General features: G+C 41.3%; 1 protein-coding gene across 6 annotated transcripts in view; it reads right to left on the bottom strand.

The window, feature by feature from the left end:
* Positions 1–23,643, bottom strand: part of OXR1 (oxidation resistance 1) — a 226,639-nt gene that overhangs the window by 130,888 nt on the left and 72,108 nt on the right. Inside the window, exon 1 of one of the 6 annotated variants that reach the window (XM_032442873.1) lies at positions 3,872–4,003. The exons of the other annotated variants lie outside the window; for them this stretch is intronic. The gene's annotated coding sequence lies outside the window, so the exon portion shown is untranslated. Of the gene's footprint in view, positions 1–3,871; positions 4,004–23,643 lie in introns of those variants that run through there. 6 annotated transcript variants of the gene reach the window in all.

Below are 23,643 nucleotides of genomic sequence, written 5' to 3'. Positions count from 1 at the left end.
CAGTAACACAAACCAGAACTGGACCTGGCAGCCCATTAGCGCAGCCCCAGAGCAGAAGCTGTCCTTTTTACAGTTACCACTGTGTGAGATTTATTTTTTCTATATATATTCTTTTCCTAAATTCTAATGAAAAACACAATAAATACTGCAATAAAATGAGCAGTCTGGGAAAAAAACATCCTGCTTCAGAAACTTCAGCACATACAGCATCTCCTACTCCGTATAATATCTCAGGATTCTTCCACAAGTTCTCTTACTGCTTTCAAAGTAACTTGAAACATATGGCTACAAGAGACAAGTAAGAGCAATACTTTGGTTTTCTTGATGTTGTGAATCCAGCACTCGGCTGTGTAATCACACAGTGGCAATATGCTGCATTAAAGCCCTACTTCCTCTGAAAAAAAAAAAAAGAAAAAAAAAAGTCTTTCCTTATTTGTGTAATTTTTAAGTTCTTTTTCTGCTGCCTTGGTCCTGGATCCCCATGGCTGTAAAAGTACCTGCAGGGATGAGCAGAGGAGTTGATGGCAGCCCCACCATAATGCATTTCACAAGGCAAAGTTGGTTGCTAAAATAACAGCCCTCCTTAAAATCCTATTAGTCTTCTTGTCACATATCATTGACAGGTCTAACTGTGAGCAAGGGTCAAATTCAGAGCCAAAGTTTAAATAAATTCTGCATAAGAAGACCTTCTTACTTATGCCTGCGTGGATCTCACTGCCAACTGAAGGTGACAAATTATCTCTGTGCAAACAAGTAGCCTGAGGCCAGAATCTCATCATCCTGAGAATAATCACCACAGCTGAGCTCTTCATGAGATAACTTGTTCATTTCAATGCATATACCTTGTCAAGACAGATTCTATACTTAAAAACAAAACAAGAATGTCATACACAACTCAACACAAGCCTAATTCTGTGATGTTAATTAAGCATTTCCCTTTGCAGTCAGTCACGCTTTCTTTTTTTTAAGAGCAAAAGGGATCAAGCTGATGTTAAATGGAGCATTACTGCAAAAAAAAGTACTGTGAATGTCAGTTTTCCCCACAAATCTGAAACAGAATCTGAAGGTACAGCAAGGAACCACCCTGTACTACTAGTATGTTGTATCAGTAAATTATTCTAGGTTTAAAATACTTTGAAACAGTGGTACTTATTAACAGTATTTAGCATGGAATTGCCTCCTAATTGCAGATGTTACACACTTTCCAAAAGGTGTAAGGAAGATGGAAGCTGAAAAAAACACCGATAATTGACTTCTGATAATGACAGGCAGTAAGAATTACTGGGAAACAGTGTGATGCAGCTTCCCAAGGTGAGCTGGTTCCTTTGGCAGCCAAGCACCCACTCTGCTGCTCACTCCTTCCCTCCCCAGTGGGGCAGGTAGAGAAAAGAAGACAGAGAAAACTCATGGCCTGAGATAAAAGCAGAGAAATAATTTACAGTGTACTGCTGCAGGCAATACAGATTCCATCTGGGGACTTTTAATTTATTGCCACTTAGCATAAATACTTTATTTATGATTCAGGTATTTAGAAACAAATGACAAATATTCACACACTTATGAGAATGCCTATCCTCCCCCAGCCAGGTCTCCCCTTCAGAGCCCTCTTTTTCCCTGCTCCCAACCTCTCCTTGTCATCAGCATGTGTTACCTCAGTCCCTTCAGGAGGTAATGGGAGCCTCAGGAGGGGTCAGAATGAAGCAGTTCCACTCAGCCTCTCTGCTTCTCAGTCTTTCCTTTTACTGCCCATTCCTACGCATTTCCTCCTGAGTGTACCTGCTCTAGTACAGGCTTATGCATGGAAAGTAGTGCCTGTGTCACTCCCGCTCTGGCCTTGTTCTTCCCTCTTTGGTCCTTCTCTCTACACTTTTTCTCTTTCTTAAACAGCAAAACTGGATCTTCAGTATTTAAAGAACAGCAAAGGTGGGAAACCTGCAGTAGCAGCACCAAAGTTTTTTTCAGAAAAAGTACTCAAAAAAATACAGCATCCTATAGACCCTGGAACACTTCCAAAAAGGAAGTTATTAACTTCCTTTATTAGCAATTAATTGTTTACTATTGGAGTGGTATAAGCATACAAGATCTCAAATTCTCAGGAAATATCACGAATCTGGAATCTTACTGTACTGATATTTAGCAGGAGAAGGATCAGCATTTTCCTCTGAAAAGAAGGTTTCATGAAGTTTTTCCACTGCTTAGATTTCTATGGATAAAACTTGTTAAAAAGAGATTCATAGAATCATAGAATCACCAAGATTGGAAAAGACCTAAAAGATCATCCAGTCCAACCGTTCACCTATTACCAATAGCTCCCACTAAACCATGTCCCTCAACACAACATCCAGTAGTTCCTTAAACAACTCTAGGGTCGGTGACTCCACCACCTCCCTGGGCAGCCCATTCCAGTGCCTGACCACCCTTTCTAAGAAGTAATACCTCCTAATGTCCAGCCTGAATCCCCTTTGCCGTAGCTTGAAACCATTCCCTCTGGTCCTTGTTGAATACACATAATTAAGAGCAGAAAAAGAACACTGAAATTGACAAATAAAGTTGATGAATGTGGTATCGTGTTTCTCAATATCTGTTTAGAAAGTTCTGAGAAACACCTTCTCATAGCCTTGCCCAACGGGGATTCTTATTTGCCTTTCACTGTTCCTATTCTATACTTACAGCTTCCTAAACTCAGCTAGAAGGAAGGGAAAGACCCCACAAGGCTTTAGTTATGTTTTTCCCTGCACACCCACATGCGCTGGATTGGCCACAAACCTTTTGGCTCACCAGGGTACTTTTTCAGCTTATTTTAATGCCTTCTTGCTGATTTCAAAGGCCATATGTGATACTGTTGCTTACAGTATTTGCATACAACACATGGTGTTTTCCAGATGATGGAGGTACAGCAAAATGCACTGACTATGAAACTCTTCTTGATATTTGCTACAAGTAAAGCAAGGAACAGTTGTAGAAAACTTTTTCTGTACTAACTGGACCATTCAATTAGTTTCACGCATACAGGTTACATTGTGTTTGACAGTAATGGCATGGAAGCAACTGTGGTAGAACTACAAAGCACTGTTTGAAGATGGCAAGAGTTCAGGTATTGAATGAGCCATAAAGCAAATACTAGAGAATGTGGTCAGATGATTTACATTCTTACAACCGTGCAAGTAGTGACTTCCATAAAGACAAAACCTTAATCAATATCTGCTGCTTAGCTTTCCCACGCATGTCTACACCAAATAATTCATCTCAATCCTGAAGGAGAAGCTGAGAATATACTACTGCAAGACACGTCTTGGATATAAACCCGGATGCTCTTAGACCTAATGAATCTGTCCACTGGAGTGAGCTCCTGTGGTGCTCCCAGCAGTGTGTTTCAAAGCCAGAGTGCCCCAGGGCAGCTGTGGGAGAGAAGGCAGATGCAGACTGACCACCACTTTTTGTTTCCTTGTTGCTCAGCATCATTAACTCCTTCTCCGGCTGGCTTGACTAAATACAAGATACCAAAAGTATCTGAAAACCCAGCAGCATGGTTGGACAGAGGAGTATGTTTAAAAACTATGATCAGACCCCGGTTTTCCACTGTGCTCAGTGGCAGGCTCTTGGAGGCTGTTCCATCACCTAATGTTGGTGACTTCAAAGCTGAAGAGAAGCTGGTATAAATAAAAGAATCACAGAATTGCTCAGGTTGTAAAAGACGTTTATGATCACCAAGTCCAATCACAACCTAACTATATTACCCTAACAACCCCCCACTAAATCATGTCCCTGATCACCACATCCAAACGGTTTATAAACACACCCAGGGATGGTGACTCAACCACCTCAGCTAAGGGCTAAGGGATCCATCCCCAAGACTTCTCTTCCTCCTTACCTTTCCTCTGCCAGGAGGTCAGCTCTGCCACAGGTCCTAGCCGGGGGGCACAAAAGGATACTGTTGCTTGGGGCGATCTGCCCCTCCTTGTTGGCTGCACCAGGCCAGGTCGTTACCTTGATCCAGCACTGCTTGCCAGAAGTACGTGCATCTTTGTTATGGCAGCTGTTTAACACATACATGCGTATGCCTCAAACACTGGGGCAAGTACAACATATCTAGAGCACATACATACGTAAGCTGAGCTTTGCTGAGGTAGTGGATGACAGAATACATCTAAAAATGTTTCAGCCCCTCTTTGAAGAGAAATTTCCTTTCTCAGCTAGCACAATTTATTCAGTACAGAAGTCACTGGGTTTAAAAGCAGGATGACTCACACTTGTTTGGAGGTTTATAAATTATCTGCAGTTATGGATGACGTTAGAAAAAATGTCAAGAAGGTTTAAATCCTGCTCTTTGAAGGTGCAGTGAAGTGAGGGCTAATGTTTTAATTTCTGAGAGCAGCTAGTTGAGCATTCCAATCAAAGTGACTTGGCTTTGCCCTTCATCATTTTATCAGCGTACACCACTTGCTAACAAGGATCTTTTAAACCTAAGGCAGGGAGTTTTACACAGAAGCTTGCATTGTTTAAACAAATGAAAAACAAAATAAGGATTGTTTTGACATTACATTCTCCCCCATAAGGCCCCTCCGCACTGCTATTCTATAGCCACCATACAGCTGTGGTTGAGAGGACTACACAATTACCATAATTATGCCAACAACACTTGTAGGAAGGTTGTTTCTTAGACCTGACAGTATAATTAGAGGAGCACATTTATCTACCACACAGAGTGATAAATTCATTAATGTCTCTGGTTCCACTGCTTAATGTGGTTGGGTACCGAGGCCAGCAAGGAGGGCAGCTTCACACCATCAGTAACAGCTGCTCTTGTTCTCTGCTGCTCTGTGGTGGTCTGAGCTCAGCATGGTCTGAGCTATCCACAGAAGATAATACAGAAGACAAATGTTTTATGCAAAGTGAGTGTCCACATGCCACAGCTTTTGTGCCCTGCCTCTTGGCATGCTTTTTGCATGCTCCCTCTGCCACCCTCTCTAAGTGGCTGCCCTGAGGCTGGCTGCCAATTCTCCCTTTCTACCCCCAGCCAAAGGAGGAAAAGCAAAGCAAATGTGCAACACACACTGACCTAAAGCTCCACCCCCTACTGCTACCTAAAAGCTGAGTAAAGGCAAATTAATTAGATGACAATTAGATACAATTTGCACAATTTTGTCACTATAAATAAATGATTTTTTCCCCAAGACTGAAGCACTATGCTGAACCTTCCTTGAATTTTTCTTCTCGGGAGAATTTTTGCAAGGCTTTCTTTCAGTGCTTCATGCAAGGATCTGATTATGTATTTTAATTCATTTTTCCTGTAATTTGTCTAAAAAGCTGAGTCACATGAATATTTAAGCTACTTTAATTTCATCGAATCTTCTACAGGAACACATAACATTTGAGCTGCAATTTGGGGCACTGAACTCAACGCCCACTGGTTTAAATGGGACTACACATCCTTGGAGGATGAGTAACTGCAGAACTGATTCTGGTCTCCTCCACCAAAGCAGCTAAGAATGTATGTGCTTGCTTCAATCTAGAGGTCTAAAGAGCACGTAGTCAGCACAGAAATCTTCATCATGCTCAAGGACGTAATTCAAAGCTCACCTTGCAAGTAGCAGCAGTGATTTAAAGGAGTTGTTCCTCCACTGCAGAGATGTGGTAATTCAGCACAGAGCTTTCTTAATGTGATAAACTCATTTGTCTTCCTTCCCACAAGAAAAGACCACAAGCACTCATTTCCTTCAGCAGAGGGGACAGCAATATCTTAAGCCACAGTAACTGTCTCATAAGGAAACAACGTGCTAAGCCAGAGATCACCAGGCTCTATGCCAGTCCAGCCAGTAGCCTATACCTGTTGCACCATACAGTGAGCTGACCATCTGAACTGTTCATCTCATGATCAAAACAAGAAATTGCAAGACTGATTAGCATTCCTAAACACTGTGCCTGAGGCTGAGGTGGCAGAGGCACACACTCTCCCAACACCAATTTTACTTAGGTCCAAGAGACAGGGTTAAAAATAGTCCCTGATTCTCCATCATGGAGAATAACACACAAAAATGGTTTTGCTTTGCTCTGAGTTCCAGACAGTACACCACAGTGCTGCATGACAACCAATACACCTACCTCTTAAAGAAGAAATATCTGTGGTGGCAGCATTTGCTTGTCATATACTACAGCCAGGAGGAGCCAGGACTGCCGGAGGGATTTTAGATTATTATTTTATTATTCCCAGAGTATTTCAGTTCTACACCAATATAAGTGGTGCTAATATCCTAACAGTTAACAGTTCTATGCTACTACATTTGGAGCATGAGATACCTGTATTACTGCAAACTTGGCAAATCTTTTCCTTCAGGAAGACTGACCTGAAATCTCAATCATCATACGACCTTCCAAGAAGGGTCCATTTTAATAAATGGGCACAAATCTGACAGCACTATTGGCAAGTGTCAAAATAAAGGAACAGTGTACATTACGATGAGCTTAAGTCAGACGATGCCTTTGAAAAGTATTGCTATTTAAAGACAGAAAAAAACGGAGGAAGATTTTTGTGCCTGTGATAGGACAGTTAACTACAATCTGCTGCTACCAACAGAAATGGGGCTGAATTCAGATATTTGACAAAATCCAAACCAGTGTTTAAAAGGAAGCCAGATACAGCAACATTTTGCACATAAATACCCCAGTCTTTGCATTTATTTGTTAACTACTTGTGCTTTATCTGCAGCAGTTGTGTGAATGTAACATCCATTCTATTAATAAATTCATTGCTAACATCTGTATTTTCCAGAACTACCCTCCAGGTAGTATTACAGCAGAGTCTCTCCCTAACACCCACCTATGAACTCCTTTAGCTTGGACAAACTAGTTAATTTGCTGCAGCATGTCTTGTTACAGTCAGCACTTCTCTAAATATGTCAGTTGAGAATTCCTCCATTCATATAAATGATTATAGGTATTTTACTTCCACACAAAGAAATCCAGTGAGGTGCCTTTTTCCTGTCTCACGGGAGGTTCCTGTTCCACAGGGGTTCATGTCCCATCACAGCTGTGGTATAATTAACATACACATACCTGATCCTTAACATCATTTTCAATAACGTATGCATCAAATCTTAGAAAAATTAGCAATAAACTGCCTTCTAGACAGCCTTATCATCAGTAAAGGCTTCTATTTTTGTCCCCACCTCAGAACTCAGAGCTGAGATCTGAGCAATGTGAGCTTAAAATGCAGCACAGCCTTTGCTTGAGCCCTTTCCTGCTTGACATCCAAACTTCACTGATGCAAGCTCACACAACCCCAGGCTCTGTGTAAGCTTCAGAAGAGAAAAGGGAGAAGATGTGAGAGAACGGCTGCTGCTCATCTGTAGATATGGATGCAAAGAGCATCATGTCTGTTCACCACGTCTGTAATATGCAGGCTAAGCTGCTCTGTTGTGATGCTCTGGTTTCAGCTGGGACAGAGTTGATTATCTTCACAGCGTGTGGTATGACACTATGTTTTGGCTTTAGGAGAAAACAACACTGATAACGTACCAATGTTCCAGTTGTTGCTGAGCAGTGCTGTACAGAGCCAAGGACATCTGAGCTTCATGTACAGCCCTGTCAGTGAGGGGGGCTGAAGGGGCACCAGGAGCTGGTAGGGGATGGAACCAGAATGTCTGACCTACACTGGTCAAAGGGATATCCTTGGCATATGACATTGTGCAAATAAAGTTGAAAAAGGTGGAGAGTTGGCTGGGAAGTAAGTTAAGCACTCCTCCCATTCTGCTTTAACCCAACCTTCGCATCTCACTAATCAGTAGATGATTCCTTTGCCTTGTCCTTGCAGGCACAGGCAACTCTTCTTTATTGTTCCTGTAGAAAAGGAGTTAAACACAGCCTCTCCTGCACAGAACTGAAAGTCCATAGTTTACATGTTGTATGCTGAGACACTTCTTCAATCTATGCAAAGCACAGACACTCAGATCAGCTTCTCTGTCTGCAGTCAGCAGACTGTCTCACACCAACATGTTACTCAAAATCACAAGTCTATGGCTGCCTATAAAAAGCTCTGTGCGGCAGTGAAAGCAAGCAGCAGTGCTGCAGTACGTTCTGGCCACCATCAGAAAATCTGGCTTCAGAAAATGTGCCACCTCCTGAGCTCTGGGGAGCTCTATGGAATATGGAATCATTAATTTCTCATTAAAATTCTTAAGTGACAACATATATTGAGCTCTCTCTCCTAATATATCTGGGAATTTATCCCTGTCTCCAAGCTGCAGGATCCCTTCTCATTAATGCTCTGTGCTGATTTCACATAGACATACATTTGATAAAATCAACCTTGTTCAAATGGCCGAATCCAGAGCAATAAAATAGGTGTTCAGCTCCTACTGCTTTATCTGCTCCACTTCAGCCTTTTCTCAGTTACTGGTTGGAACTGCATAATATATTTCCCAATCACTAAATAGGGCTCAGGCTTGTTAACATTTTCTATGACTTGTAACACCTCATTTAAGAGACCTATAAAAGTGGTGGGATGAAAACAAAAAGAAACTGTTCACTACACGGGAAACTGTGTCCTTCATATGCTACACTGATACTACAAAACCCCAGGACAGCTGAGGCTGGCAGCACCCCTTGTGCCCCTCTGGCCCACCCCTGCTCCACCAGCGACACCCAGAGCAGGGAGCCCAGGCCCGAGGCCAGGCGACTTCTGAACATCCCCAAGCAGGAGACCCCACAGCCTGTGGGCAACCTGTGCCAGGTGTGCTCCGCACAGCTCAGCAGTGCTGCCTGCCATGCACCTCTGTGCAATTTTACAAACAGGTCATTATATAAATTGCAATGCAATGTCCTAGTTTTGTTGTTGCTGTTGTTGTAATTCTGAAAAAGTTTGAACTTAAAAAACAAACAACAACAACAGCATAGCAATACCTGCAGTCATTCAGAAGCACGAGATGTTTCCATTCAGTTTTCAGTACCAGCATTTCTCTCCACACTAGATCAGAGGGTAACTGGCATTAGTAGCTACAGAAAGAGCAATGACTTCAGCTCCCGTGACTGCTGCATTTTGGGGATGCAAAGCACTGTTAATTTCAAACTTTTACAAGAGCATATTGCACCTGATTTTCTACCATTATCTCCGAATCGTTCTAAAAGTTCTGTGCCTGACTTCATTTCAAACTAAATGTGAATCTACCACACACAAAACCTTTTGGATACTCCATATATGCTCACGGCTGCCTGAATCCCCAAATCCCTACTTTTTACATGGGTTTCATATCAGCCCAGTTATACAACTTGCTGTCAGGAATTACACCAACTGCCACACAACACAACACACTGCTGTGACAGAGGAGCACGAGTCTGATTTACTGTCTACTTCCAGAATGCTTAAACATAGTGGCTTCTTCATCAGATTTGCATCTCCAGACATTGATATTGAACATTAATTATCAGTTTGCTACTCTATAAATACAACAGCATGTAAACAGCTATTTGCTATTACATTCATATTTTTGATCAAGCATTTGCAACTGAGCAGTCAAAACCCCAACAGCATTTATAATGGCTACAAAAATGCCAGTCTTCCTCTCCAGGAAGCCTCCGTAAATCAGGGTGTCAAAGAGTATCAGCAACAGTCCCGGCCTTCTCATCACAAACAGTGCACAGTTTTATCAGTATTACACAGACCTTTCTAATTTCATGCAAAGCCTTAGAAAAGCTCAGGCAGACACAACCCAGCTATGCAGATGTGTCTGTTTACAATATACAAACACGTACATTTTCCTTTTCTCTTCCCTTCTCTTCCCTTCTCTTCCCTTCCCTTCCCTTCCCTTCCCTTCTCTTCCCTTCCTCAATATTGTTTCCCCTGCAGAGTATGTATCCAGACTAACTGTAACAGTACCAGAGCTGCCACACTGGCCAGAACAACTCTACAACTCTCCTCTTTGAAGCCCCAGGGGTAATCAAAAACCGCAACTTAAGAAAGAGTATAAGAAAAAGGGCAAACATATTATCCCCCAGCATTTACCTTTCTGAAAACTGTTAGTTCAGGGACTTCCTGAATAGATCAAAAGGATAATATCTGGTCTACTGTTTTTAATCCCTTTTTCAAGCTAGTTGGGCTTCTGGTCCTATGGGAACCTGTGACAATTAATTCCACAATTTAATTCAGCATGGGTGAAGTTCAAAGTTAAACAGCTAAATTTAATGGATGCTCTACAGACATTATGTCATGAGAACTACTACCAGTTTCCATTTCCCGTGCCATACAGGGTTTTGTGCACTTCTGTATTTTACCCATTCAGTTGTCTCTCTCTCAAACTGCTGCGCCCCTCCTTACCCTCTCCTTGTAAGGAGGCTGTGCCACATCTCTGAGCATCTTTGCTTCCCTTCCCTGTCTCTGGTAAACAAAAAATAAACAAACAAAATTCCAACTAATGTCAAAACTGTGCAACATTCATCATTATCCATCTCCAATGGTAAGCATTTGTCGAAGCAAACACAAAGAAGTGCTCAGAATTTTTCCCCACAAGCACAGACAGCTGAAACTGGCACTGCAGTAACTTGTCAGGTTTTTATCTTTACTGAGATGCAGGTGTATCTGAAATAATCAGGAAAACAAAGTAATTTCGCTTCACTTACTTTAAAATTTCTACATTATCTATCTTGGGAAGCACAGCATCAGAATACCCCTTTAAAGAAAGCATGATAAATTACAGCAGTACAAATTAATTCAGTACTTTGAACATGAAGACATCCTTTGAAAGCATCATTTGAAATAAAGATGTTATATTTGCGTGATATGGTAAATATTATTAAGACATTGAGTTGCGGCATTAGTAACGATAACACATTCTGGAGCCTTCTACAGCATTTAAGCAGAACCACAGGGTGAATCTGTCTGCTGGTGACAAACCACTACAGCTGAACTTACACAGTGTATGAGTGCCCAAAGGCTAACATTTTCTGCTTGAAAGAGCCATTTCTGTCACCACAGAAAAAATGATTTGCCCTTTCCAGGATACAGTATAGAGCTTTCCCTTCAGCTGATTAGCAAATGGACATCCAGACTGCTCATTTTCCAACTACGAGGAGAACAACAGACCACCATTTTATTTACTGTTCCTGTTCCCCAGTATTTCTGGGTATAGCAAAGGAAAATAAAATAAAAAACACCAAAAAACATATGACATGCCGCCAACACACTATAAACCAAACAAAATCTTCAGAGAACTTCTGCACTTTAAGGAGATCTTCCAGAACCACCCTTTCCTTCCACAACCACTACAGAACACCCACATGATTTGTTTTGAAGGCTAAAATAACACAAAGCCTGTCACTCTGTCTAAGCAAGTTGGTCAAGGATTTCAAGGCTCCACCGTGCCTTCTCCTTAATCATCTATCTTCAAGGGAAGGAGCCTAAGAATTTAGCTACTAAACAAAAGAATATTACATCATTTAGACCAAGTTCTTATGTTTTTCATCAAAGTTCTCCCCTTATAGGCTTGGTATTATTTAATTCAAATATCCCAGTCTAAGATACTAAAAGGAAAACGGAAAAGATAAACATCCAACAGGAATGAGCAAGATACTGCCAGTGCCTAAGGCAGCTCTGCTAACAGAGTGCCCATTAGGTGAAATATGCCTGGATGAACCCAGTAAGAGAACCACTAAGTCCCCAGGTAAAAGATCTGGAATAAGTAAGATATAAGGAGGTCAAAACTCTCATTTTAACAGCATAACTGCAACCTACAGAAGTGAAACTTGAATGAAAACTTTAGCAATTTTTTTTTTTCCAACAAATATTTTTCTGAATGTTTAGTCTCAACATAAAACTGAACTCACACAGAGAACTTAATACTGCTAACATTATGGGGCTCAGGAACTTCAGATTCATTCTCCTTTTGATCTTGTGGTGGTTTTGATCTTTTGGGCAGGCAAAAATGAACAAGCAAAGATCTTAACTGTACTTTCATGCTCATCCTTCTAAAGCAGGTACTTCTATGCAAACAACACAACCAAACAAACTCAGAATAACGAAGTAACTGAGAAATGCAGTGAGACAGCAGTAGATTGAAAGAGCAGTCCATTCATTCCTATGGGGGAAGAGAAGCTATCTATCTAAGAGAAGCTATCACAGAAGCTATCAGGGCTTTGTAGGCAGTAGAGGTTGTATGAAACATATTCCATCATATGCCACGAAGACTTTACAAGCACAAAATCTTTCAGTTTTGCATTTTTATCAACCTATTGCTGTGCCTTCCCAAGTGCCACTGAGGCTTCATTCTTCAAGAGCACAATGACTAAGCTCTGTAGCAGCCTCCAGGATCTCCTCAGAACACAGAAAAGAGGGCCCTCCTAGCTGCTGCCACAAAGAATCCTTAACATCTCTGTATAAATCACTCCAAGTCCCTCAAAATATGTCCAGCCATCATCACACTGCATTCGCTGCTGTTCATACATTATATGCCATAAAAGAAATCAGCAGAACCAGCAAAGCACACAGCTCTTCTAACACAACAGCAGGCTGTACCAGGTGTGATAACAGCTTGTACTGACTGGGAAGGGCTATTTTGGAAAGAAAAGCTTCACTGGTCTTCTGCCTGTTGGGAGCACCCTCAGAAGAAGACGGTATTGACTGCAGAGATGTGAGCCACTTCTGACAAGGTGAGACCTCTCTTACCAACAGCACCACCAACGACGAGAACTTCCAGGCAGACAGATTCAGGCTCCTTGCAGGGTGTGGAGGTCAGCAAGCCCTATCACACAGCAGCTGCGCTTCTGCCTGGGGTTAGGGCTGACGGTATGACAGCACTATAGGTCATCTGTATGTCTCATCACAGCTTAAGCTTTCTCTTAGCCTTTCCAGCCCACAGAACAGGCTGCAGACTGTCAAGGGGTACCACAGAAAGGTAAAATGCTCACTGGCTGTTGCACATGACAGCAAGGCTTGGGGCACACAGGGCTCTCTGAGCTCAGGGTATGCGAAGAGGAAGCCAGTGAGCATCTTGGCTGGGCATCCTCCCAAGGGCACTTGATGCTGAAGCACAGGCTCCTCTGATGAACTTCAGAAGGTATCGTTTTGCCCTGATTTCACTAAGAATTGTACCATTGGATTAGTGGCAAGATCAAAGTAATAATCTTTAAATAGATTTTTAACAACATGTTAAATTTGTTTATTAATTAGGAGTATAGAAACACATTTAAGCCACTTTGGGAAAATGGTTTAATTTCTATTTAGAAATAGGTCCAAGTAAATAATTCCTTTTGCACCACAAGTCGTGGGGAAAAAAATGGGTCAGGTAGCTATTAATTTTCTTTCCTCGTTCACCTCAGCATCTTAGGAGGGTAGGAGTTAATACACTCCTGCAACAGACTTACGTGAGAGAGCTCTTTAGCCCCTGTCAAAAGCATATTCTTTTCCAGTGCCCCAACACAAAGGCTGTACATTAGGAATTCACTGCATTTTGTTATCAAGCCATGAACGTATATATTTATATCCCAAAAAGGACATCAACATATATCTTAGCCTCTGTGTGTTTGTTTATCACTGGGAATATATATAGAGGATATATATAAATATATATACTTATTGAGGAAGACGGAGCCATGGCACCTATCTGCTGATTGATTTGACTGTACCTGATGGAGGATGATTTACTCTCTTTGTTGATGGGGAAGTCTGTCAGCAGTTACATCCCAAAAAGGTGTGATGAGAGTGACTGCAGCTCTGTGTGCTAAGCAGGTTTTTTTTTTGTCTGGTAATCTGGACAACTTTAAAACTGGGAGATGCAAGAAGATCAGACACCTTTATTTGAAGGTAATTTTGGTAATCCTCTTACTTGATTTTCAACAGAATATATTCCATGGATTTTCCTTCTCTAGAAAGAGACATGAAGCTAAAAGTTAGCTTTCTGGGAGAGGGAAGAAGAGCAGAGGGAAATAGGCAGGAAAACAAGAATGAAAAGAACACCTTAACTAAAATTAACAATCTGGAGCTAACAGCTGCTAGGCTCTGTGCATCTGAGAGATCATGTGCCTATATGCCTGCCTTCCTAATGCCTCCACTGCTTGTATATGGATCACATGTAGAAATAAAAAACACCACGGAGGACAACTCTACTAGAATGTAATAGGATTTTGTGGAAGTAAATCCTGACATTGATGTTACACACACATTTCTAATCAGTACATTTTTTTTCTAAATGCTAAGTTAAGCTACCGGAGCAGGTATTTATTCTATTCTTCACAGTCATTAAAACATTATTTAGCTTTCTACAAGGGGCACATGGGAAAATATTTTTGAATACTGAATCCACTGGAAACAAAGCAACACTGCAGGTAACTGAGAAATTTCTCAGAATTTTTCATGTTATAAAGCTGAATAAGACATATTAGAATATGTTATATTAAAGCTAGTATATTACCCTGCCTAACACATGCATTGGATTACTGTTTGTCCAGAGTGACTGTGTTATCATTGTTTGACATCAAGATCAGTTCTGATGAACTGACCTGACTTAGAATACCCTGTAGTTTTTGCACTGGACACGATGCCAGGACTTAGTGATGTATTTATCTGTATTTGAGGAAGCTTAAGCAATGGATCACAAAACACAACAGCCAGTGAGACAGACTCATGTAAACGTTTCAATGCCGGCTCCAAGTGGTCCATAAAAATAAGGACAAGAGCCACACACAACACAGTAGTTTTGCTTATTCTTTTCTTTTTGAAAAATTGAAGCTTTTGAGTGCTTTCTGTGTAAAAATAAAATAAAATATTAAAGCCTTAATGCTGAGACTTGATACAAAAAGTGATGGCAAATATGATTTTTGTTTAAAACTTTGGTTTTAAATTGTGTCTTCCTAATAGCACCTGCAGGAAAGAAGTGTTTGTGGTTGGCTTCTGACACATTACAAGCAAGTTTTTTTTCTAATCCTAAGGAATTTTAAGGAAGTGTTGTAATGCCATGTCAATCTACATTTCCTATAGATTATTTAAAGGCTTCAGATGCTTACAGAGAATTTCACAGAGATCTGTAAAAAACAGTATAAAACAATTAGAAATTATACAGACAGGAATTGAACATACACTGTGTAACTAAAGCATCCAGAGACTTCTCTGAAAAGTATCTTTATGGGTTTTCTTCATGTGAAAAGCTGTGTTTTGCAGAAAAAAAAATAAAATCACCATAGAATGTCTGTGATGTAAAGTGGAAGCTAAACAAGAGGAATGGAAAAAAAGAATGGTACCTCAGGAGAAGTATTTTTACTTTACTTTACAAAAGTTCTTTTTACTTCAGGACGAGATGAACAAGCAAATCTGGTATTGTTACTGACACCAGTAGCCTGTCAGAGAACACAGGACTGTGACATTCTGCCACGTGGGATGGATCTGATGATCCTTGGGTCCCTTCCAACTGAGAGTACTCTGTGATTCCTCAGGTCTGGATTCCTGAAACACAAACGCTACCCACTTTACGAAGTTTATTAAAAACAGTGCAGTGCCTCTGTAAGGCACTCACAAGTCAGGCAATGCAACTGTACCGTCCTTCATTAAGCTCTCAAAGACTACTACCAGTGCAAGACCCTCTCACATAAAGACAAGACTTTGTTAATCACCTTCAACTTGAATGTTATTTACTTTCTATACAGAACAGAGCCAGTACACAAATATAATGTAACTTTAAGGAAGAAGAATGTGCAATTATTTATTTATTACACAGTTACATATGTAGGCAATAAATAGTAATCTGTGTAGTGAACTTCGTATTGATAGGCTTACAGTAATTGAATACTCTTTTGTGATTGCACTGGTTTTGGATGGGATAGAGTTACCTTTCTCTCTAGCAGCTGCTATGGTGCCACAGTTGGGATTTAGGATGGGAATAAGGTCGGTCATACACCAGTACTTCACTGGCAGCACTCACACTAAGCTAAGGACCTTTCAGCCTCGGACACCGCCCTGCCACCGGGGGCCTGAGGGGCCATAAGGACCAGGACAGCCGACCCAAATTGGACAGAAGAATGTCCCGCACCGCACCCGTTACAAAGCACGCAGAAAAACGTGAATGGACCGGGGGGGGCACGAACGGAGAGTCAGGACGCGTTGAGGCGGAGCGGGGCCGCCCCCTGCTGACAGCCCTTGACTATTCTGACCACGTGAAGATCCATGGCTGGAAACTGCGTGAGAGCAGCTCTGTTCAAACAGACCTAAAGAGAAGACATGCTGCAGGTGCTTCATCTGTTTCAAAGCCTCTCACGGATTCCTGCACTCGCAGCTAAGGAAACTTCACATATACAGAAGTCTTTGCTTCTATTCCTCAGAATCCACTTCTGCAAGAGCCCTCCTGCAGCATTGTCCTTGATACTGCCGGTGAAAGTCTTAAGGCAATTTTGGGAGGGTCCAGTCTGCTGCTCTACTTGTAAAAACAACCATAAATAAGTGTTTAGTTTTTAAATGGTAATAAGCGAGGTGGATGCAGCGTCCTGTTGGCTGGGAGGGAAGGTACAACGTGCGCAGGATGTGCCACGTGCCACCCCACAGGCCTCCCTCCCTTCAAGCTTCCTTCTCGTTACCATTCTGAAGCACAGTTTCTCAGTCCCATGAACTACTTCACCTGATTCTTGCTGCTGCCCACGCTTACTGAAGAGTTAAATGCAGTCTTGTGGGAGCTCAAAAGCAAAGGCAGATGACAGCTGTCAGACGTGTGGAACCTAGCAGGAATTTGGGATGGGAGTATTCTCATTGGCTTTTTGTTAAACCAAGTACCAGAAATCTGATGGCAGGTAGCATATTATTCCTACTCATCTTGAAAGTCATAAAAATGTCATCAATACAAAATGCAGCTTTTGTTTACAGCAGATCCAAGCTGACATAGACATTCTCATAAACCTATTTCTCAAATTATGAGGACACTCAAAATCTGACACAAATCTCATAAACATGTACAAGGGAAATATTCCACACTGTGAAGGATGATTATTTTTGCTATTTTTGAAAGCCTGTTTGCATGCCTTCATGTGAACCATACAGGCACAGCACTGGGCTGGATGCTGAACACTACTAGCACCTGTCCCAAGGGATTGCACACCACTTTCCAGTATGCATCTGGACTAAGCACACTCTTGTCACATTTGTTCTTCTATATACAAGTAGAAGTCCCCCCAGTCTGAGGGACACAAGGAAAAAGACTTTGCTAGCATCCATTGCCAAATGAGAAAAGGACAAATGAAAAGGGCACAGAGGGGGACCTTTAGCTTTACCAGCTATCACTTCTAAACCTGACTGACGTTTTTATTCATGTTCATTTTCAGCAAGACATTTTGTTCCAAACGTGTCATTTTTTTCTACCACCTAACAGGCAGCGCTGGATGCACACTTGTGTCAGGAGGCTGGTAGACTCAGTGTATTTCAAAACATATCTTCATGACAGACTAACACTATACAGAAAAAAGGGAACCAAACAACTTGAATTAATTCACTTAACTCTGAGACTTCCCAGAAGTAGTTGTCAGTCAGGTCTGAAAAGAGACCAGATGTTATCAAAACTTGACAAAATGTTTGGTTTTGTTCTGGTCTGTTTTTTTCTTTTTCTTCTTTCTTTTTTCTCCCCACAGAATTATGCTGTTTCATCGAGGCTGATATGTTCCCCAGGGATGTATTGATTTCAATGAAAAGGTTTCTGGAGCTCACAGTTCATTTTTGTCAATTGCAAAGATGCTCAATAAAAAAAAGAAGTTAATCTTTCAAGTAAATCTGAAAACAGATACTTTTACACAATTTCATCTTGTGATGTTGATATGAAAGTTTTGGATCTGCTCCAGCACAGAGCAGAAACACATTGCAAAATGAAATTGCCATTGTTCAGAAAGCTCAGTTTGTATATCCCAGCTCTGTGTCAGCCTGGCATTTCTGCAGGTGGGAGCATACAGACATTGACGTAAGTACCTTTTTGTTTGTATGCACCATAGCAGATTCTCAGTCTTGTTCTAAGCCATATTAATTTAGAAACAAACATGCGAAGACATTCCTTCAGAGGCTGTTAGTTAAAAGGCAGTAGGTGTTCTGACAGTTTCTGTGTGGCCCAGACAACAGATAAGAGCAATGGTATAGAAATGCAGGCTGTATTTTCATATTTCACCATCAAGCAGCAGACATGGACTCTGCTCCACCTTGAGATCTATATCCATGTCTGTACTACATAAACCTGTCAGATCTGAGGTATGTGAAACTAACCTCTGGTTCTGCCATCCTCTCTCATTTCTGACACTAAAAATTGATGCATTTTATTGATGTAATGTAGCATCTCCTCCCACAAAACTCCACATTTCAAATGTCATTTTTTGCACTGCCTAACTGATACGTCCCTGGAGAACAGGACAGGTTGTGGTGCTGTACAGACCATGCTTCTCCTACAAGCATTTAGTGTTCTATGGGTCTCCTAATGGACAAAAATACAATGTTCTTGCTGGTTATACCCTTCTGTCACAGCCTGCTGCATGATCCAGTGTACAACAACAGCTAAAGGATAAAAGGATGTTAGGCTCATCCCAAATCTGAGATTTCACATGTGACAGCTGAACAAACTGTTCTTGGCCAGCAGAAAGAATCAATGACAAGAAGGAAACAAAGGACGAAGACAGACCAAGCCCAGCAGCAAAGGTGTAAGCAGCTGACTTAGGTAGCAAAGTATTGTTCAGACACCTTATCTTGCACACCGCAGAAACAGACCTAGTCCAAACATGTAAGAGGTCTAGTTACAAAAACCCTTTGAAAAGTTTTACGTCATACCACTCATTTCAAGTCTGAAGTTACTCTTCTCTTAAATTACACTCTAGGGAAAAAATGAAACTTCTGATTCGAAGTAGCCACAGCAGCAGCAGCTTCATAAATATATATTCCCAGTGCAGTGATATTTTACTAATAGCTTTGTCAGGAATCATAGGACCTCTAATTTGTGCTTTCCAAATTCCTCCCCTGTAGTCACAGGTTTGAGAAGCAACACAAATGAAAAGAACATGAAATAGCTATTTCTCACTGAATTTCTAGGGCAGCTGATGCAGAAGGAGATTTAATGTTCAGCACGACAGAAAATTGTTCACAGCAGCAATTTAAATTGGAGAGAGTTACTAAGGTAACTACTGTCGTCATCCCGAATGAGGATGACCCTACCAGGGCTCGTAATGAGAAGACTCAAATAAATAAGTAATCGTTACATTGAAATAAGTTTCCAGAGGTGAGCCTGTTCTTGCTTAAAAATCACTCTGGCTCTGTTGCAAATGTACATTTTCTTCCTGTGTGCTCTCCTACTGCCCACACACATACAGAAACTTGCAGTTGCTGAGCTTACGCTCAGAATAATGAACAAGTGGGAAACTGCTGTCACATAGCTAAAAATAAGCTATTTCCCATTCATGCTATTGTTGCTGCCATGTCACACCATTCACATGCAGAATGGAGTGGGAACCAGTTTGCCCATAATTCCCTTCTTTCCTAAACAGGCCTGTCTTTGTTGTTCCCGACAACTATTCAAGCTCTCTGAAGGCAGAAGATACAGGTGCTTCTGATTCACTTGCTACACCCCAGCACGATGGACAGAAGAATGCATGACAGCCAGGCCAACAGTTTGCTTGTGAAAGTCAGGCACGCTACATCAGGATCATCCAGGCTGCCATCACTCATAGACTGAGTAATGCCTTTTGCTCTTTAAAAGCATATTCTGCTGGTTCCTGGGCTGTCAAGTTGTATTTATTTCTTCACTCAGTCTTCACTATCTTTACGATAATGGTCATGGAGCACTGGAATAGGTTGCCCAGAGAGGTGATAGGTTCCTCATCCCTGGGAACAGTCAAGGTTAGGCTGGGCAGGGCTCTGAGCAACCTGATCTAGCTGTAGGTCCCTCTACATACCGCAGGGGAGTTGGACTAGATGACCTTCAGGAGTCCCTTCCGACTCAGATGATTCTATGATTCCATGAAATGCCTAAAACAAAGCTCAGCTACTGCACCCACCAACCATTTGGCTTCTGTGAGCAAAAGGGAGATGTGTGGGGTAGAAGTACATTGCTTGCTGCAAGATGAAATAAGAGACCACTCACCCAGTAGGCAGGAATTGCTGTACGACATCTACAGAAGTTGGAAATTTTTCATAAATGATTGTTTCTTTCTTTTCTTTGTCTTCACTATCAAGAAACGCCTTGGTTTATAACCCCGGAAGGAGTTAATGGCTTTTTGATAAAAGCTTTCAGAAATAAGTGACAGCATAAACAATTACAGAAAATTAGCCTGAAAACAAACAAACAAACACAGCCTTTAAATTCAGGTGAGACAACAAATTGATATTTACAAAAGGAATATGGGAAGCAGAGAGGAGCCGAGAACACAAGGGGCAAGTAAATGCTCATACAATGCTCAGTGCTGCAGAACAGCAGCAGCCACCCCAGGCCCACAGGTGGGAGAATTAGAAATCAATAAATTGCTATGGCGATTTTAGTTACACACATTTACAGCCCTCTGAGGATAAAAGTGGCCAAAGACCACCATTTCTAAGTATTTTCATGTCAGATTCAGAAACATCTGATCTGTCAAGTGCAATCTTTACTCCAGAAGAGAGGAGCTAGAAGACTGAGACAGCCAGTAACATCTTTGCTGCTTATCACACTTCTCACAAAAGTCCACAGAAAAATCCCAAAGTAAACTATTCTTTCCCACAGTGCTATGTGCTCTAACGGTAGTATTTGCTCAGATGCCAAAAAAAGGATGCAAACTTATTCTTTCTCTTCTGCAATAATATTGTATAGCAAATATTGAACTCTTTCAAGTAGTAGATTTGCAAAGAAATTATATATTGTAATGATAGTGAGCTTCTATTTTGGATGGAGTTTAGTGCAAGGATGGTGGCTGTTCATATTCTGAACAGCACCTAAATAAAATCCCATTTCAAAAAATGAAATAAAATTTAAAGACATAAAGATGTAAGTTATTGAGGAATGCACCCAGCTTTAACTTTTGCCACTATTTGCTTAGGTCTTATTCAGCTGCCAGTGTGCACAGAACAGCACTGCAGAACAGTTCCCTATGCTGACCACAGCAAATTTACATTGTTTGCAGTTTCTAAACTTTTCAACAAAACTTCCTTTAAGTTCAGACCAGTTTTTCATTTTTCATCCTTTTCAAGTGGAAAAGCTACCAAACTAATATCCAAACGGGACTGCCACGGGTTTAACCTCTCACTTAATAGAACAAAACTTCATTTAAAAGTTCATAAAATGATATTTCTAGAAATGTCCATAGACAATTCAAGGTTTATCTTGCATTCATAACACTCAAAGGTTTCAAATGTCCACTGGCCATTAATTTTTATGTGGTTTTAAAATCAGACTATAACCATTCCTAATATTTTGCCATTATTTTTTTTTAGCACAATATGACATCTGCAATACTCGCTTGAGTGAGGCTTTTATTCCCTATTCCATTTCTGCAAATGTGATGAGCAGTTTTTCTCCATTTCAAGGATTAATTTTGTAAATGACATTCTAAGCATCCCAAGCACAATGGAAGAAGTCAAAAATAAACCTGAGGGCAAAGGGCCAGTGCAGATGTACATAACTCCCAAAAGCACTTCATCGCCCTGCTGACAGCTTTACATACACCATTGAAAAGGGCTGTAGATATCACCACTACAACAATAACTCTCTTCTCCAGCTGGAAGGACATGCAGGTTTATGTAATGCAGCTCCTTTATTTTAATGGGAATTCTTGAGCACGGCTGGAGATATGGGCAGAAGGCAGCGTAACTCCAAGGTGATCTGCCCTTTAGCAGGGATACAGTGGGTTAAAAATACCTCTCAGAAAGCTGTAAACACGTAAGTGATAAATTCCTCCAGTTTTCCATATCCCATACTGGTTGTTATGCCATTACAGTGAACTACTCCTTCTCATCTTCAGCCTGCCAGAATACAGAAATCAGGCTCTAGAAGGAAAACATCAAATACTTGATGCTGCACTGACCTTGGGGTACAACACCAAAGGTAAGATCCAGTCAGGGCCTGCACATGTGAACCAGTACTGCACGGTTTCTTTTTGCATCTTTGCTCATTGGGCATATACAGTTTGAGTTACCATTTCTATCATCATCTAACTAGTTTCATGATACTCAGAAGAGATACAGCATCACGTTTCTCTTGGCTCAGGCTCCCTCAGGCTCACTGCAGGAGCTGGAGCGAGAAGAAGCATCTGAAGGAAGAGCTCAGATCATCCAGCAGCCACAGGCAAAAACACCCTGAAGGTCAGTGATGTTGCCCTCTCCATGTCCTGAGAGCAGATGGTGGAAAACTTCAGAGCAAATCGCCCCGCAGTGCCCACTGCCTCTCCAAGAGCCTAGAAAAGTCTTGGTGCACAGGGCAGCACGGGTACCAAGAATCAAAGTGCAAACTACATTTCCACATTAAAATGTGGTGGTACTTAATTTTATTCAAAGGTGTCTTTGACATACACAGGAAAATTCAGCGCCTCTAAGGTTTTTTTTCATTATTATCATCACAGTGACTTACAAATAATTAGATGCAAGAAAACTAATTAATGCCAGTCAACATATTTTCTTGAAAGAGGTTTTGTCAATTTAGTGTTCTTTTTCCTCCAAGATAAAGTGGTTCAAAGGCTCAAAGACTCTAAACCCATGTGTGCTGTCTTATAAAGGTCCCAGTCCAACACTGGAGTAAACAACTCCTCTTTTCATTTATCTGCAAGTTGAGATAAATCATTGCCAGATTAGAACATTTCTGATCATACACTTCATCCACTTCCTTGCTGAAAATGCAGGAGAACAAAAGTAATCCTGTGACTAAAAAATAAACCTTGTAATGTTAAATTAAAGAAGCGGAATCTACTCTGCTCATGAGGGAAGAATGAAAGGTGAACTGTCACTGAATTTTTATGATTACATATGGAAAAAGCATAGAGGGAAATGTTTCCAATCTGGCAAACAAAGGCACAAGACTCAATAGCTGTAAACAGAATCTAGATGAACGAAACCTTAAAAAGATGAAATTTCCTGACAGTAAAAGTATTTAAACTTCCTAAAAGTTTACTGGAGGTGCCTGCCTTGGCAACTGCTGAGCCAGGCCCCTGCCCACAAGGGTGACACTGGGCACCACCAACAGCCCTGCCCAGCCAGTGGCCTGCCTGGCCTCCCCACCAGCAATTGGGCCCAGACCAAAAGCATCACCATTTGGTACAACCAATTACTGCTCTATGTTATCAACATACATCTGTCTATGCTGGAGACAAGAGAGGAAAATCAGAAAGGTGTCACCAAGCCCAGAGACTCTCAGAATCCAGTGATGACACAAACTACTCAATACAGCAGAGAGCAAAAAAGTCAAAACCCAAAGTCAATAAAGGATACTTCTACTGTGGAAAAGCTATGCTAATTGCTTCTTTGCTATTTGTGCATGTTGGTATCACACAACCCTAAAGCAAGAACCCGTCACCCCATGTTCCTCTCACTCCCCATGGTCTTTGAGAACTTCTGGTCTCTGTCAGCAGCCCACATGCATTATCCCAGCAGCTTCCTGTACTCTGCTCAGCACATTCACTTGCCTTCTAGAGTGCCCTTCCCCTCTCCTACAGAAACGATCTTCACCCAGTTGTTCCTGATCTGCTTTCATCAAG

Source organism: Coturnix japonica, chromosome 2, assembly GCF_001577835.2.
Source record: "Coturnix japonica isolate 7356 chromosome 2, Coturnix japonica 2.1, whole genome shotgun sequence".
Classification (NCBI taxonomy): Eukaryota; Metazoa; Chordata; class Aves; order Galliformes; family Phasianidae; genus Coturnix; species Coturnix japonica.
This window is presented reverse-complemented; position numbering and strand designations above follow the sequence as displayed.